The 16704-nt window shown below is 43.5% G+C and overlaps 1 long non-coding RNA gene across 1 annotated transcript; it reads right to left on the bottom strand.

Moving 5' to 3' along the window:
• Positions 1–15048: 15048 nt before the first annotated feature.
• Positions 15049–16459, bottom strand: LOC113748121 (uncharacterized). Its single transcript, XR_003464137.1, has 3 exons — positions 16282–16459; positions 16108–16202; positions 15049–16037 (listed from the first exon to the last, which is right to left on the bottom strand). It is a non-coding gene; the product is annotated as an uncharacterized LOC113748121 (long non-coding RNA).
• Positions 16460–16704: the final 245 nt, after the last annotated feature.

Here is a 16704-nt window from a genome sequence, read left to right as displayed (position 1 = left end):
TAACAATTATCATAAAACAATTATCACAAACTGACAATAATATCAATACAAATATGCATCATATGCCTCCTCTATTTCTCCCATTTAACTACTGTGGCGACATGTTAGCTTACCCAGCTACACCGTCAGCACTCATATTACATATTACAGGTAATAACTGAGCTATCGTAACCATAGCAACCACTCGTGATTACCGTTATCGTCTCACTAACTTAGCTAGCGATCTTTTTTTTTTTTGGTCAGTTTTTACTGTTCACGATGATACAACAATACCAAAGTGAGTTTAAACATTAGGAAATATTCCTGTACCTCAGATTGGTTTCATAAAATCATCTCAATGGAAGGCATTTTTATACAACAGCTACATCAACCATGAACAACAACCGAGGTCTAGCCTCTTAGCATGTAGCATCCAGGCTTACCAGAGTTCCTTAAAAAAAGGCTCACGCAGTGAAGTGGCTCTTCTTATCCCACTCATGCCCAATATTTGTTCCTAATAAGCAAGAGACTTATTAGACAGCGCTTTGAATTGATAAATCATGAATGTTTGACTCCTATGATGTTTTTTTTCTTACTAACATCCGTTAATTCACTCACTAATGGGGGGCTCTCTCTAGTCAACATCTCAGGTCAAAGTGCGCTTATGCACTTGACCCTGAAAATGAGTAAGGGCTGATGCGCCATCTTGTGGCAACACCCTTAAATGAGATAAATGGGTTTAGTACCCATGTGGGTTACATACACATTATATTCTATTTCTGCTATACTTTGTAAATGGACCAACCTGTATCTTACACATACATTGGACCTTTAGCCATGATTTCTGCTTTTCCAGATAGATTATCAAGGTACAATTCACAATTCAGGGAACGTGTTAATGAAATGGCAAGAATGTTGGAAAGAAAAAAATATATAAAAATAAATACAGTATAAATGGTAAGAGAAAACAGGAATTCAACAGTTGGTAGGCAATCTTGGCAACAAATTTTAGGGTAGGAAAATGGCTCGTCTGTCACATTGAGGTGTCGGTAAAACCACGAAAAGATCTTTCTCACTTAAGAACCAAAAGATCATGTTTCCTTTTCAGTGTTCAGGTAAATCCTTCAAACGCTCATAGTTTTGCTTTTCATTGAAGTTTGTTTTTTTCTCTCCAAACTGACAATAAATAAATATATATATTCATAAATAGGCACTGATATGACATGCATTCTACAATGTTCATGGACTTTCTCCCTTTACCGCACAAGTAGATGCTAATTATAGGACCACACTGACTGATAATGTAAAATAAAATGGAATGTTCAATTTCGTTCTAGATTTTATAAAAACAAATTTTTTGGTAATTGTTAAAACTATGAAAATTTAATTGAGTTACGGACTCATATAAGTATGGGGATATATTTAAATGTATTTAATCATTATATCACGTAATCAAACCTTTATTTATTTTTCTGCTTCTCAGAAAAGGAGGAGGAGTGAGATGAAACAGCTTCATAATGCAGAGCTGACGAGTAGCCAGAGCTCATCAGCTTCCCGTCTCTTTTTCCCTCTCTGATTATGGAGACCCTGGAAGAAGTTGAACTCTGCTTTCCAGAACTTCTCAACACCTCCTGCAGGAAACCACTGCAGCATCGTACTGAGACTATTTTCATTTACATCCTGATGTCGTGCATCTCTTTGTTCACTGTGACTCTCAACCTGCTGGTCATCATCTCTATCTCCCACTTCAGGCATTAAAATAAACTTATAAGCATAAATATCTTTACCTAATATCAAACGCATTTATTCATTCATTTTGCATGATGTCATTAGAACTCAACTATAGCTACAACTAATACTCTGTGACGATTTTATTGATTTGAATGTTGGAAACCAGGCTAAGTAATACATAGTTTGTATTTTTTGATGATTCAAACTGTTGAGAATACTTTTAGGACTTCCACAACTGCTTCATATAATAACATGATCAATGTTCATTCTTTTTTTTCTTCAGGCAGCTCCACACCCCAACCAACCTCCTCCTCCTCTCCCTAGCTGTCTCAGACTTCTTCGTTGGCCTCCTGTTGATGCCGCTTAGAATCCTTCTCCTAGAGGGCTGCTGGGTTTTGGGAAGTTTCATGTGTGGACTATATTTTTATGCCTCTTTTATCCTTACATCTGCATCAGTAGGAAACATGGTGCTCATATCACTTGACCGATATGTGGCCATTTGTGATGCTTTGCATTACCCCACCAAAGTTACTCAGAAAAGAGTTAAAATCTGTGTTTGTCTGTGTTGGTCCTGCTCTGTGTTCTATAATGGTGTGATAATAATCAACTTCTTGAAAGATCCAGACAGACATAGTTCCTGTTATGGAGAGTGCATAATTGTAATTGACTACATGACAGGAATGGTTGATGTTGTCTTGACCTTTTTTAGCCCTGTTGCTGTCATCGTTATTTTGTATTCAAGAGTATTTGTGGTGGCTGTGTCTCAGGCTCGTGCCACGAGGTCTCATATTGCAGCTGTTACTGTCCATGGTTCAGTTAGTGTCACCGCTAAGAAGTCTGAGAGAAAAGCAGCCAGAACTCTTGGCATTATTGTGGTTGTGTTTCTAATATGTTTCTGTCCTTATTTTTATCCTTCTCTTGCAGGTGACGACAGGTCAAGCACCGTGTCAATTTCAATCTTTGGTGTTTGGCTACTTTATTTTAACTCTTGTATAAATCCAGTGGTCTATGCTATGTTCTACCCCTGGTTTAGGAAATCTATAAAACTCATTGTTACCTTTCAAATACTGCAGCCTTACTCTAGTGATATGAACATACTGTAAATATATCTGACATGTTATGTGTATATATGTGTGTTATAGTGAAATATGGTACGTACACTACTCACAAAGAGATTTGACTTTCAGGTGACATTTATGGAAAATATAGAAAGTTCATGTTACAGTGATATTATATCATCAAGTAGTGCATTTAAGTAGAAGCAATGCAATGGTAACAATTTAAATAAAAAGCTAACAGTGGTGGGTATACAACAACAAAAAATGTCAGTGTTTCAGTAACTTGTCATGTGACGGATGTCTCTTGCTGTTCACAAGTCGACTTACTGCAACCTGCTGATGACACTCTGACACTGTAAGCTCAGTGGTAACTTCCCTCCAAGTACATCCCATTTAAGGCCTTACAATGGCCAGGTACTGTTGATGGATTATTAGGTGTTGTCTTTGTCTCATAATGTCAAAATGTGAACAGCATGATGAAGAGGACTATTTAAATATAAACTGTCATTGAAGCAGAACATTTAGTGGTCCATTCATGAATCACACACTTGTTGTGATTTTTAATCACCTTGTTAGAGAACAGCATGTTATGCAATAAGTAATGAAACATTGAACAGTTGGACATGTGCATTTAAAAGTTTAGAGGAGGTCACCTGTAAAGGTTAAAGTGCATTTTAGGTGCACTCTGAAATTTCATCTGAAAGTCAAATATTTCTAACTTTGTGAGTAGTGTATTTGAATCAATAAATTCAACAGCCTCACATGTTCCAAATAAGATCCTTGAACTCATATAGAAGTTGATATATAGAAGTTGCCAGTCTGGTTTTCAAATATTTGTTACACTATTGTCTTATCATAAAAAAAAATGAAAATAAAAGATGTGTAATAGATTAAGTAACCGAACAATTCATCAAAAGTTGCCAGTCTGGTTTTCAAATATTTGTTACACTATTGTGTTATCATAAAAAAATTAAAATAAAAGATTTGTAATAGATTAAGTAACCGAACGATTCATCAGTTCGACTGTTTTAATGAGATTTTATTCTATTGTACTGACACATTCTAAACTCATCACCGACAATGTTCTGTTAATAAAACAAATTCTAACACATTCCAACTAATTATCATGAATCACCATGACTATTATAGGTGTAAAATAAGCAGGTGATTCGAAAACTGTATGAGACAACCAATTTTCTTATTTTCCACTTGCATATATAGGTAGAACACAGACTTGAAAACTGAGCTGGCCTCTTCGAAGTGGTCTTACATTGGTTCAGGTCGTATCTGACTGGACTGTTCCATTTTAGGTCCTATGCTGTTGAATTTATATACTACCACAAAATCAACCTTAGGGTGGTTGCACATCACTCCACCATCTCTCTCCACATTTGCATGTGAACCATGTATACAGGTACTACTCGGAAAATTACAATATCGTGCAAAAGTTGTTTTATTCAGTCAATTCAACATAAAAGGTGAAACCAATACATTTTATAGACTCATTACATGCAAAGTGAGATATTTCAAGCTTTTATTTGTTTTGATTTTGCTGATTAGGACTTGCAGCATCAGAAAACCACAATATATATTGCTTGAAAACAATAAAAATAAGAATTTTAAATACAAAAATATCAGGCCTCTGAAAGTAAAATCTTGCTTGTTTGGGGCCCCTTTTGCACGAATGACTGCCTTAATCCCGCACGGCATGGATGCTACCAGCTTGTGGCATATCTCAGGTGTTATGGAAGACCAACATGCTTCAATCGTGGCCTTGAGTTTTTTTTTATTGTTTCGTCTTTTCCCGTTCATCTCTCTCTTGGCAATGCCCCACAGATTTTCTATGGGGTTCAGGTCAGGTGAGTTTGTGGGCCAATCAAGCACAGTAATCTCATGGTTGCTGAACCAAGATTTTGTACTTTTGGCAGTGTGGGCAGGTGCCAAGTCCTGCTGGAAGATGAAGTCTGCATCCCCATAAAACTCGTCTGCTGAAGCAAGCATGAAGTTCTCAAAAATATCCTGGTAGATGGCTGTGTTTATGCTATGCTTGTTTTTAATTTACATATTTTTTTTATAAAATTGTATGGTCCAATTTTATTCATTTTATTTTGCTAGACTCTATCCATAGTTGTCTATTTCTGTTTTTTTTTTTACTCTATGAAGCACATTGGGCTGCATGAAATAAATTAATATTTATTATTATAAATTAAATTATTTTTGATTTTATAGGTAACCAATGCAAAGAAGCATGGTTCCTGTCAGAACACGTGCAGCAGCATTCTGAATTAGCTGCAAAGTCCTACTAGACTTATTGGAGCAGCCTGATAACAAATGGTTACAATAGCCCAGCCTAGAAGTAACAAATGCGTGGACTAGTTTTTCCTGCATCCGCTTGAGACATGATGTGTTTGATTTTTGCGAAGTTACATAGGTGAAAGAAAGCAGCCCTTGAAATTAGTTTCATGTCTAAGTTAAGGACATATCCTAAGCCAAGACAACTTCAACATTCTTTATGGTGGAGCCGGAGGCCAGGGTGATCCCATCTAAAGTAACTAAGTTTCTGAGGTGTTTGGGTCCAATTAAAAGAACTTCAGTTTTATCTAAATTTAACAGAGATAGTAGATCAGATTGTAGCAGGTCGCAGTTCCAGGTGTATTGTTTTAGATGAGTAAAGCTAAGAACAAGACTTTCAAATGAATTATAATTTAATTTAGAATATGAGTATTACAATGCCTGGGAGGAGTGGATTCATTTAAGCCAACATATTCATCATCATACAGCCAGGTTTCAGTGAGACAAAATAAATCAATATTATAATCAGATAAATTAATTTACTAAGACAGCTTCAGTGTCCAATCCAACAATGCAACTTCAAAATCTTACTGTATTTATGTTTATCTTTAGCCAACAGTTTCAAATTTGATTAAATGTTGCTGCTCTGGCCCCTGGTGTTTTGGAGCTAGCAACATGGCGTCAGAGTCTTCATCCCTCACTTTGGAAACGCTCATCATCGAACTGATAAAATCTAGGAAAAGCACCACTGCGGAGCTCACAGCCTTTCTGAATACGGCCCTCGCCCCGATTAACTCAGCTCTTGAATCCATTACCACCACCATGGCTAAACACACCTCTACAAGCTCAGAGATGGAAACGGCCCTCTCGACTCACTCGGATAACATCGTTAGCCTGGAGCCTGGGCTTCCTGAAGACATTGAAGGTAGTAATCCGAGACAATTCATGGCAGATTTATTCAAGGAAGTGGCTGCAGAGGCACTATTGAACTCCACACCCGAACTTGACCGGGCTCATCGTAGTCTCAGACCGAAACCTCGTCAGGGATCCTGCCCCGTGATAGTGCACTTTCACCGCTTCATCCATAAAGAGAGAGTGTTACTATGGGCAAAGGAACACCGCAATATGACTTATCGAGGTCATAACATAAAGTTCTACGAAGACTTCAGTCCTGCAGTGGCGAAGAGGCGAGCTGCTTTCAACCAGGTGAAATCCTTGCCTTTTAAGAAAGGGATCTGATTCAGCATGATCTACCATGCCCGGCTGCGCGTCACCTTCCTGGGAGCAAGCGGAGCGGTTTTGCGAGGAACGCATAAGTGAAAGAGGGAGCGAGGGGAATGATCACTGATGTATGTGACCTTGCAATTCTTTTGGAACCACTATTTTTATTACTATTTTTCCTTGGCTGGACTTTCTCAAGGTGAGGTGCGGCTACACTGTTGAAATGGACCATACACCATGAACAGTACCACATATCACTCCATTTAATTTCCAGTTAAATGTAGACAGTGTTTAAGTAATATGGTCAGCTGTGACTTGTTTTGCTTTACTTCATGGGCTTTTTTGTTTTGTTTATATATAAAACATCTCATTTACTCAAGGAAACGCACTTTAATTCCCTGACATGAGAGCGTCAAAATCCACCGCTAGTTTATATACGGTTTAAAGTCACCAGGTTATGGCCAACTAACCCGACATCTGGGCGCACGTGTCTCTCATGCATCTCTAGTCCCAGGTCCAGCACGCTACTGTGTTTTAAAAGGAGAGAGTTATTAGCTCAACAGGAACCGGTGTGCTAATCACTCTGGCGCTGCTCTCTCTCTCTCCTACAGCTGATGCACCATGCCCCCTCCACATACCTCCACCGCCGGGGTTAGGCCGGGGAGCCATCCGGCCTAACCCCCCCCCCCCCATGGGAGCGGGAAAGGAAGTCGGCCACAGAGCCGACTGCAGAGCCAGATACCAACGTGTGATCTGGGCGTTGGCATCCTTCATGTAGAGTACCGGGCGGTCGACGCCCTGCACCTGCTGGGACAGAACGGCCCCCAGCCCTCTGAGAGAAGTTAGGTGTGTGGAGAAGAGGCTCCCCACAGAGGGCCTGCTTTACCCTCTCAAGCGACACCTGGCACTGTTCCGTCCACTGGACCAGATCTGAGGCACCCTTTCAGGTGAGGTCGGTCAAGGGGCTGGTCAGCTAGGCGAAGTTGGGAATAAATAGCCGGTAATAGCCGGCCAGCCCCAAAGAATGCCGCACTTCTTTTTTGGTCTTGGGCCTTGGGCAGGCTGCAATCGCTGCTGTCTTGTCTACCTGTGGATGCACCTGCCCGCCGCCCAAGTGGTACCCCAGATACCGTACCTCCCTCCGTCCAACTGCACACTTCTTCGGGTTGGCCGTGAGCCCCGCCTACCTCAGTGACTCGAGCACCGTGGCCACCTGCTGCACATGCTCCGCCCAGGTGTTACTATGGATGATAACATCATCCAAGTAGGCGGCAGCATATGCAGCATGCGGACGCAGCACCCGGTCCATGAAGCGTTGAAATGTGGCTGGGGCCCCGAACAACCTGAACGGAAGTGTAACGAATTGGTACAAACTGTACGGAGTGGAGAAGGCCGTTTTCTCCTTGGACTCTGGAGATAATGGAATCTGCCTGTAGCCCTTGGTCAAATCCAACGTCGTAAAAAAGCGAGCAGTGCCCAGGCGATCCAGGAGTTCGTTGACCCGGGGCATAGGATAGGCATCGAACCGTGAAACATCATTCACCTCGTGATAGTCCACACAGAACCGGATAGACCCATTTTTCTTGACTACAAGAACGATGGGGCTATACCAGGCACTGTTGGACTCTTCTATTACACCCATCTCCAACATTGCTTTCAATTCTGCCTGAACCACTTTTCATGTGTTCAGGTAGCCGATAGGGCCATGAACGCACTGTCACGCCCGAGTGAGTCTCAGCATGGTGTTGAATAAGGCTTGTGCGTCCTGGCAGGGGGAAAACACATCAGCGTAACTCTGCTGCAACCTGGCAATGTCTGCTCTCTGAGACAGTGAGAGATGGTTTTCACAACAGAGCGAGGCAGGATTGGTCGATTTTGATACCTCAGGCCCCAACTCATCTCTCCCTGCAATTGCCGTCACCAGGGAAACAGACTCAGCCTCTCTCCAAGCTTTAAGGAGGTTAAGGTGATAAATCTGTGTCGCCCCTCCCCTGTCAGATCGCACAAGCTCATAGTCAACGTCACCCACTCGCCGTGTGACCACAAAGGGCCCTTGCCACTTGGCGAGTAATTTGGAGTTGGAAGATAGGAGCAATACAAGCACTTTATCTCCCGGTGAAAATTGTCTTAACCATGATCCTCTGTTGTACAGCCGCTGCTGACGTTCCTGGGCCCGGAGCAAATTCTCACATGATAACTGTCCTAGTGTGTGGAGTTTTGCTTTCAGGTCCAGGACGTACTGAACTTCATTTTTACTTGGGCTCGGACCTTCCTCCCAGCTTTCTTTAACCAGGTCCAAAACCCCACGTGCTCTCCTGTCAAACAGCAGTTCAAAGGGTAAAAATCCCCTGGAGGCCTGGGGTACCTCGCGCACTGCAAACAACAGAGGATCTAGCCACTTATCCCAATTGCGACTATCATCGTGCACAAACTTACGGATCATGGACTTCAAAGTCTTATTCAGGCGCTCAACGAGGCCGTCAGTTTGAGGGTGGTACACACTGGTTCAAATTGACTTGATGCCCAATAATCCGTACAGTTATCTCAGTGTTTGTGACATAAATTGGGTGCCTTGGTCAGTCAGGATCTCTTTCGGGATCCCGACTCGGGAGATAACTTGAAACAGTGCCTGCGCCACACTCTTTGCAGAGATGGTGCGCAGCGGCACTGCCTCTGGATATTGTGTTGCGTAATCCACGAGAACTAACACAAAGCGATATCCACGTGCGCTCCGGTGAAATGGCCCGATGAGGTCCATCCCAATACGCTCAAATGGGACCTCAATCAATGGTAATGGGCGCAAAGGCGCTCTCGGGATGGCCGGTTGGTTAACTAACTGGCATTCAGGACAAGACGCACACCAGCGGCACACGTCTGCCCAAATGCTAGGCCAATAGAATCGGGCCATTACACGGTTCAGTGTTTTTTCACACCCCATATGTCCAGCCATCGGGTTATAATGAGCCGCCTCAAGACTATTTCCTGGCGGCTTTTTAGTACCAACAACTGGGTAATTATTTCATCTGTCTGAGTGTCATGGCTCACTCTGTATAATCTGTCCCTGCGCAATGAAAAGTGTGGATATGTTAACGCTGTGTCAGGGCACACCATGTGACCATCAATTTGTATCACTTGGTCAAAGGCAAAACGTAGAGTATCGCACGAGACTGCTCGAGTGGAAAATCTTCCATGGAGTCAAACACAGGAACCTGCGGCGCCTCCTGTGAAGGCACCGCCGGCTCCACCTCCCCATCTGCAATGTCGGACAACCTCGCGTCACCGCTGAGCACAGCGCACATATCCCATGTCCCTGTCGGCCGTGAATGCACCCCCACACACTGCCCCACTAGCTTATCAAACCCTGGCCAATCAGTACCCAGAATCAAGGGGTGCATCAGGCGGGAGCTAACCGCAGCCTTCACGCTATGCTTTTTACCCTTAAACCGAATCTCCACTGGTACTACAGGGTATCTGTGAATATCCCCATGCACACACCTAATATCCACCCAACTTGCCTCTATCAAAGCGAATCAGATTCTGGTGAACTATAGACTGCATGCAGCCCGAGTCCACCATCGCCTGATGTGTAACCTCCTGAATCCTTACCGGAACACTCCTCCCTCCTTGACTGGGGGAGGGTGCTGGAGGGCCGACAACCCGAACGACTTGACCGACCTCCATGAGCGGGCACTCACGGCGGAAGTGTCCGGGTTGACCGCACCTCCAACACTCCTGCCCTGCCGCCTGAAGAACCCCTTTGCGGGCTGAGAGCAGCGCCTGTAGCGGCTGGACCCTGGAGAGAAAGAAAAGGAGAGGGAGGATTAGTTTGGGGCGGAGGAGAGGGTCGAGCAGGTGGGTGTGGCAGGGGGCCAGGTGCAGGTCTTCTCCGGGGTGCCGGTGTGGGACAGGCGGGAGAGGCTGGCTGACCCTTGTGTGCCCGGGCTCGGGAGAGAACGGCCAGATGGTCCTTCGCCAGGTTGATGGCCACGGCGAGGTCCGCTGGGCGGTGGCAGCGCACCCAGTCCGAGGTGGCAGTTGGGAGCCCCTCCACAAACTGCTCCATGATGATCTGACCCATTAGCCAGCCCTCGCCGATCAGTGGGACCCAGCTTTGCTCCCCGGAAACGGCGGCGATGGTCCTCCGTGGAGGAACCCAGCCTGTCAAGGATGGCCCTTTTTACTCCATACCGTCCTCGGGCAGGGGCAGGCAGGCCGAGCGCTGCGGTTTGCGTGTCTCCAGACAACAGGGGGAGCAGCTGCACGGCCCACTCCACCTCCGGCCAGCCGCATGCTGTCGCCGTCGCCTCAAACATCTCCAAAAACGTCTGTGTGTCATCATGTTCATTCATTTTATGGAGTGTGAGACCGACGAGTGAGGGGGCTGGAGATGCTTCCCATGCCCGGTTTATCATTGCCTCCAGGAGCTGGGTCTGTCTCTACGCCTGGCCCTGGAGCGCCGCCAACTGCTGCCTGCCGAGTAGACCTTGGTCCCGGCTCATGGCCGCGATCTCCGCCAGCATGTGCGCCAGCGACATGATCAGGTGTTGTGGCTCTGTCATCCTGTGTCTGTTCTGTTCGCCTGCTGAACCACGTTGGGTGCCAATGTGGCGTAGCCTGATGCCACTGTGGATTCCTTCGGCAGGTAAGACTCACACAGATGAGGTTTTAACTTGTTTATTTTCAGGATTTGGTTTTGCACGGTACAGGAAGCAGCTCCGTCGGTGCCGTTCGCAGGCTTCTGGTCCTTCAGGGCTGCCGACATCAGGGCGCGTGTGTCTCTCGTGCGTCTCTAGTCCCAGGTCCAGCATGCTACTGTGTTTTAAAAGGAGAGAGTGATTAGCTCAACAGAAAACCGGTGTGCTAATCACTCTCACCTGGCACTGCTCTCCTGAGCCCTCTCCACACCTCTCTCCTACAGCTGATGCACCACGCCGCCTCCACAGACGTATATCTTGGTTCATTAGGAGGCAGAACGTACTACATGGTAAACTGGTTGCATGTACTTCGGTCCTGCAACTCATCTTGTTTTGTTGTGACGAGTTTAGGAAGCAACTTGATGGATGGTTTACAGTTTAAACACTGGCCAATACGTTTTTGGAGAAATGTGTGTTTTTTCTTTATTTATTGGGAGGTTTTTTGTGTTTCTTTTTTTTTTAAAGTTAAGTTCATCTGGTTGCTACTGTAATGTTCATTTGGTGCTTAACCAGGATGCTTATTTATTTTCCACTATTCTTATTAATATCTATGTATTTTAAGTGATTAATGGTTAATCCAAATATCTCCCAGAGAGGGCAGAGTGGGTCTGGTATTTGGCTTGTGAGTTGGAATGTCCGCGGACTTGGGGGACCGATAAAATGATCTAAAGTGTTTTCACACCTCAAGAGTCTTAACACTGACATTGCTTCTCTTCAGGAGACCCATTTGCGTATCAACGATCATTGCAGAATGCGTAAACCATGGATTGGGCAAATATTTCATTCGGCCTTCAATAGTAAATCTAGGGGCGCTGCTATTATTATTAACAAACATATCCAGTTTTCCCCTGACCAGATCATATCTGATCCCTATGGGCGTTATGTTATAGTAAGTGGCACATTATATCAAACTTTAGTTGTATTGGTTAATGTTTATGCCGCTAATTGGGACAACCCAAACTTTATGACTTCTCTTTTTTCAAAAATTCCCAACTTGGATTCTCACCGTCTCATTGTAGGGGGAGACCTGAACCCAGTAATAAATCCCAAACTCGACTGTTCCCACCCGAAAGTGCTTATACCCTCTGCCATGTCGAAGACATTTTCATCTATTATGAGTCAGGTGGGCTGCATAGATGCTTGGCACTTGCTCCACCCACTCTCAAAAGAATTTTCTTAAGTACACCAAGCTTATTCCCGCATCGATTATTTTTTTTATGGACAGGGCTCCCCTACCCGCTGTAAAATCCACTGAATATTCTGCCATCGTTATTTCCATTCACGCGCCTCATACTTTAGATTGAGCACTCTTACCTAGTATTATAAAACAATGGAAGTTCAATACAGGGCTGCTAGCTAAAAATGAGTTTTGTGAGTATATTTCAAAGAAGATTGAAGATTGACAAGACTGAGTCCACGTCACCCTCTCTGTTATGGGAAACATTTAAAGCAGTAATTAGGGGAGACATTATCTCATACAGTACACATCTCGCTAGGAAAAATAAACAAAAACAGCAAGAGCTTATCGATGCAATTCTCAGCGTAGATAGAGAATATTCGGACTCTCACAGTCCAGAACTGTATGCTAAAAGGGTCAAATTACAATCTGATTATGACCTTCTCTCTACATATAAAGCAGAGTACCTTCTAAGACGGACCAGACATACTATGAATACAGTGATAAAGCCAGCCGTCTCCTCGCACTTCAACTTAAGCGTCAATCAGCCTCAAATTTCATATCACAAATTTAAGACTCCTCCCATTCCCTAATTACCATCCCAGCTGAAATAAATTCTACCTTTGCTTCCTTTTATTCTAACCTCTATCAGTCTGAACCTCCTGTAAATAAGACTACAAAGGATAACTTCTTGGATAACATTGATATACCTGCCATAGATCCTCGTATTAAAGAGGAGTTGGAAAGGCTCATACAATTGGAAGAATTAACTTCTTGTCTTAAATTAATGCAAAATAACAAAGCTCCAGGGCTGGATGGATTTCCAGTTGACTTTTATAAAAGGTTTTCCCATCAACTTGCTCCTTTGCTATAGACATGTTTTGAGACTCACTGAAGCAAGGCTCTTTGCCTCCAACTTTAAATCAGGCTTTAATCTCATTCCAAAAAAGACAAGAACTTAGATAAATGTAGCAGCTGGAGACCGATAAGCTTATTAAATTCAGATGTAAAACTTCTAGCCAAAATGCTAGCATGCCGTTTGGACCCTTGTCTTCCTGATAAAATTTCCTTGGATCAAACAGGGTTCGTTAGAGGTCGCCAACTATCATCTAACATTAGGAGACTTCTAAATATTGTGCTATCTCCTAACACGTCCCAAACTGCTGAAATGGTCATATCCTTCACTCCCTCCCCTTACTACACAAAATTTTTTTTTTACAAAGTTGGTTACGGAATTTAAGACTGATTTGGCGCGCTGGGACTCTCTCCCTCTCTCTTTGATAGGCAGAATAAATTCTGTTAAAATAAATATTCTTCCAAGATTTTTGTTTCTTTTTCAGTGTCTTCCAATCTTTTTATCTCAATCGTTTTTGCAAATGTTAGACAAAATGATCTCAAAATTTATTTAGGCTGTAAGAATCCAAGAGTGCGTCGAACAACGCTCCAAAGAAGCAAATCAGCAGGGGGCTTTGCTTTGCCCAACTTATTATTTTACTATTGGGCTGCCAATCTTCAAAAAATCCATGCCTGGTGTAATTCTCCCAGCCTGGACTGGTGCAAAATGGAAGATGCTTCTTGTCATCCTTCTTCTCTGACAGCTCTGGTTTGTTCTGCTCTTGCCTCTCGTTATCCTAGTTATATTAAAAACCCAATTGTACTTCCGTCTTTGAACATTTGGAAACAATTTAGGCAACACTTCAGACTTTCAACACCCATCCCATTAAGTCCTATTTGCAACTACCATCTATTTCCCCCCTCCAACACAGATATAGCTTTCACTTTGTGGAGAGAGAGTGGTCTGGTTCATTTCTCAGATTTATACTTGGAGAGATTTTTTGCTGCATTTAATGATCTCCGTATTAAATATAATTTACCCCAAGCTCATTTGTTTCGATACTTTAGTACAGAATTTTGCTCGCACAAACTTTATATCTTTTCCTCAAGCTCCAACGGGATCTCTTATCATTGAGGTGCTCTCTCTTCCATTAGCTCATAGCAAGATTTCCGTTTTATATGACCTCATATCTTCGAATATGTCTTCCCCTGTGAAGATAGTTGGGAAAGGGAGCTTGGCTTCGGTTTGACAGATGAGTGGTGGGAGGAGGCATTGTTTAGGGTTAATTCTACGTTTTCTTGTGCTCGTCTTAGTTTAATTCAAAAAGCAGACTTAGTAGGCTATTTCCAGGCACAAACGATATTTGTGACAGATGTGGTTTGTCTCCAGCAGATCATGTTCATATGTTTTTTTCTTGTCCCAAACTAGTCAATTTTTGGTCTTGTTTTTTTTAATTTGTTAAACAAAGCCCTCAATATCACGTTAAAACCGTGCCCTTTGATATCCATCTTTGGGGTACCTCGTGATCCAACTAGACTCACTAAAAAAAACTCTGATGTTGTCGCCTTTGCCTCGCTCATAGCCCGCAGACGTATTCTATTACATTGGAAAAGCCCAAGCGCCCCTCCTACTACCTCTTGGTTAAGTGATTTAATGTCCTTCTTATCTTTTGAAAAAGTTAAACATTCCCTAAGAGGCTCAGCAGCTAATTTCTATAAAAGATGGCAACCTCTCATCACACATGTTAATGCCCTCTCCTCTCTGGACCCCAACTGAATCGATCTGATGCATCCAATCTCTTTTATTTTATTTTATTGTATTTACTTATTTATTTATTTTTAGAGAACATGCTGGGCATCGTGTATTTATTTATCTATTACCTTTATTATTATTGTCAGTCTTCCTCTTTCACCTCCCTGGTTCATTGTTCTAATGTTCCATTTAAAAAAAAAAAAGAGAAAAAGAGTGGAAAACAGCTGTGGAATAACTTTATATTTTGTACTGATACTTGTATAATGCTGGTCTCCAATAAAAAAAAAAACAAAAAGGGAGAATACTTAAGGGGGGGGAATATTTACTATTGTCCGACAACGCCACCTCGGGAGTTATACCCGAGGAAATAGATTGCCTTGTTAATTATAAGGCAGCCAGGTTAGTCATAAATGTGGCAAGGAGACGTGGTTCTGATGGTAAAAATACAATTTTATTTAACAAGACTAATTTACTTAAAATCAACCATTCATACCAGGAGGGGGAAGCACTATCAGGGCTGAGGCCTACTTGTGGGGATGAGGGGAAGGTCAACACAGTGAGAGGAATCCCAGGGAAGGAGCACCCGGACCACCTGCGTAACTCAAACACACGAACAGGAGGAACAAACCAGGGGTGCCCGACGCACGCACACACACACACACAGAAGGGGACCCACCACCAAGGACACCAGGACCACCACCTTCAGCTCTCAGCACCTGAAAGGACAAGATGAAGACTCAGTGGGATTCAAATCAACAAAAAGAAAAAGAAAACAATCAACCATAAATTGGCAACAATTAAGTGGCAACGAAAGAAAACAATACCAGCTGCCAGTGGGTCTACTACTGGTGCAGGTAAACAAAATTAACAAAAATACATAAATCAAGAACCTAACCAAACTTAACCAAAAACAAACAAACAAACAAACAAACAAACCAATTAAACAGTAAATCAATTCAGTAAATAATGACTGAGTAACAGAAATCACTGTATAACAAGAAAAGAACAAACAGCTGAGATTCAACCCGCAGTCCGTCCAAACCTGGGTCAGAATAATAAATAAACCATTAGAGGGAGACCATATTAATATAGTGTTTAATGCCGGTTAATCACGACACCACCCTAATCCACACCACTGGCCAGTAGACCATGGCGTTCAGGACCAAGCGTGCAGCCTGAATGCGATTAGCCGTCGAAGCCGACTCCAAAAGGATGACACAGACAACACCGCCGGGGTGACAGGCTAGACCGGACCTCACAGCAGTGGAGTCAAAACAGCAGGGCTCCTCGACATGGCCCTGACACAAACAAACAATTAGTATTCATACCTGTGTGCGAGCCTAAGAGGCTATCATGAGGTGCACGTACCGATAGGTGAGTCTGACGCTCGGAGGAGAGCTTTATGCTTTCATCTGGACACACAGGGCATTCGGCACAGAAAGGGGGGGGGCACACAACGCTGCCTGATAAGAACAAGGCTGCTGGTAAAACACCAAGCCAACATCTAAAAATCACGCAACGGTGAAGCTACCGCTAACTTACCTGCTCATGTGAGCACGGAGTGAGGCAACCAGGAGGGGGCGTGGCTACGGGTCACAAGCAAGAGGGGAGCCGAAGTACACCCTACCCCTTATTACACTACGGCCTAATTATGATTGGCTAATTAAACCACACACCCCCAAATTAGGCAGGGCTCAGAATCAAGGAGAACGAGGGAGACAAGAGCTCCCACTGCCACAATCTACCCCCCTTTCTTTTACATCGTCGTCCCGACGATGGATCATCCGAAGATCAGAGAGCTAATTCCATGGTCTAAAGAGGGCCAACACTGCATTAGATGCAGGATGGAGCACATTTGCTGCTCCCTGAACCGGTCCCCCCAAAGGTCTTGGAAGATGGTGAACATTAGAATGTTGACCAGCCGTGGACCGTACAGTCCGTCGTAAAGCCGCATTGCTGGTACTA

The sequence above is a fragment of the Larimichthys crocea genome, chromosome XVIII (assembly GCF_000972845.2).
Source record: "Larimichthys crocea isolate SSNF chromosome XVIII, L_crocea_2.0, whole genome shotgun sequence".
Classification (NCBI taxonomy): domain Eukaryota; kingdom Metazoa; phylum Chordata; class Actinopteri; family Sciaenidae; genus Larimichthys; species Larimichthys crocea.
This window is presented reverse-complemented; position numbering and strand designations above follow the sequence as displayed.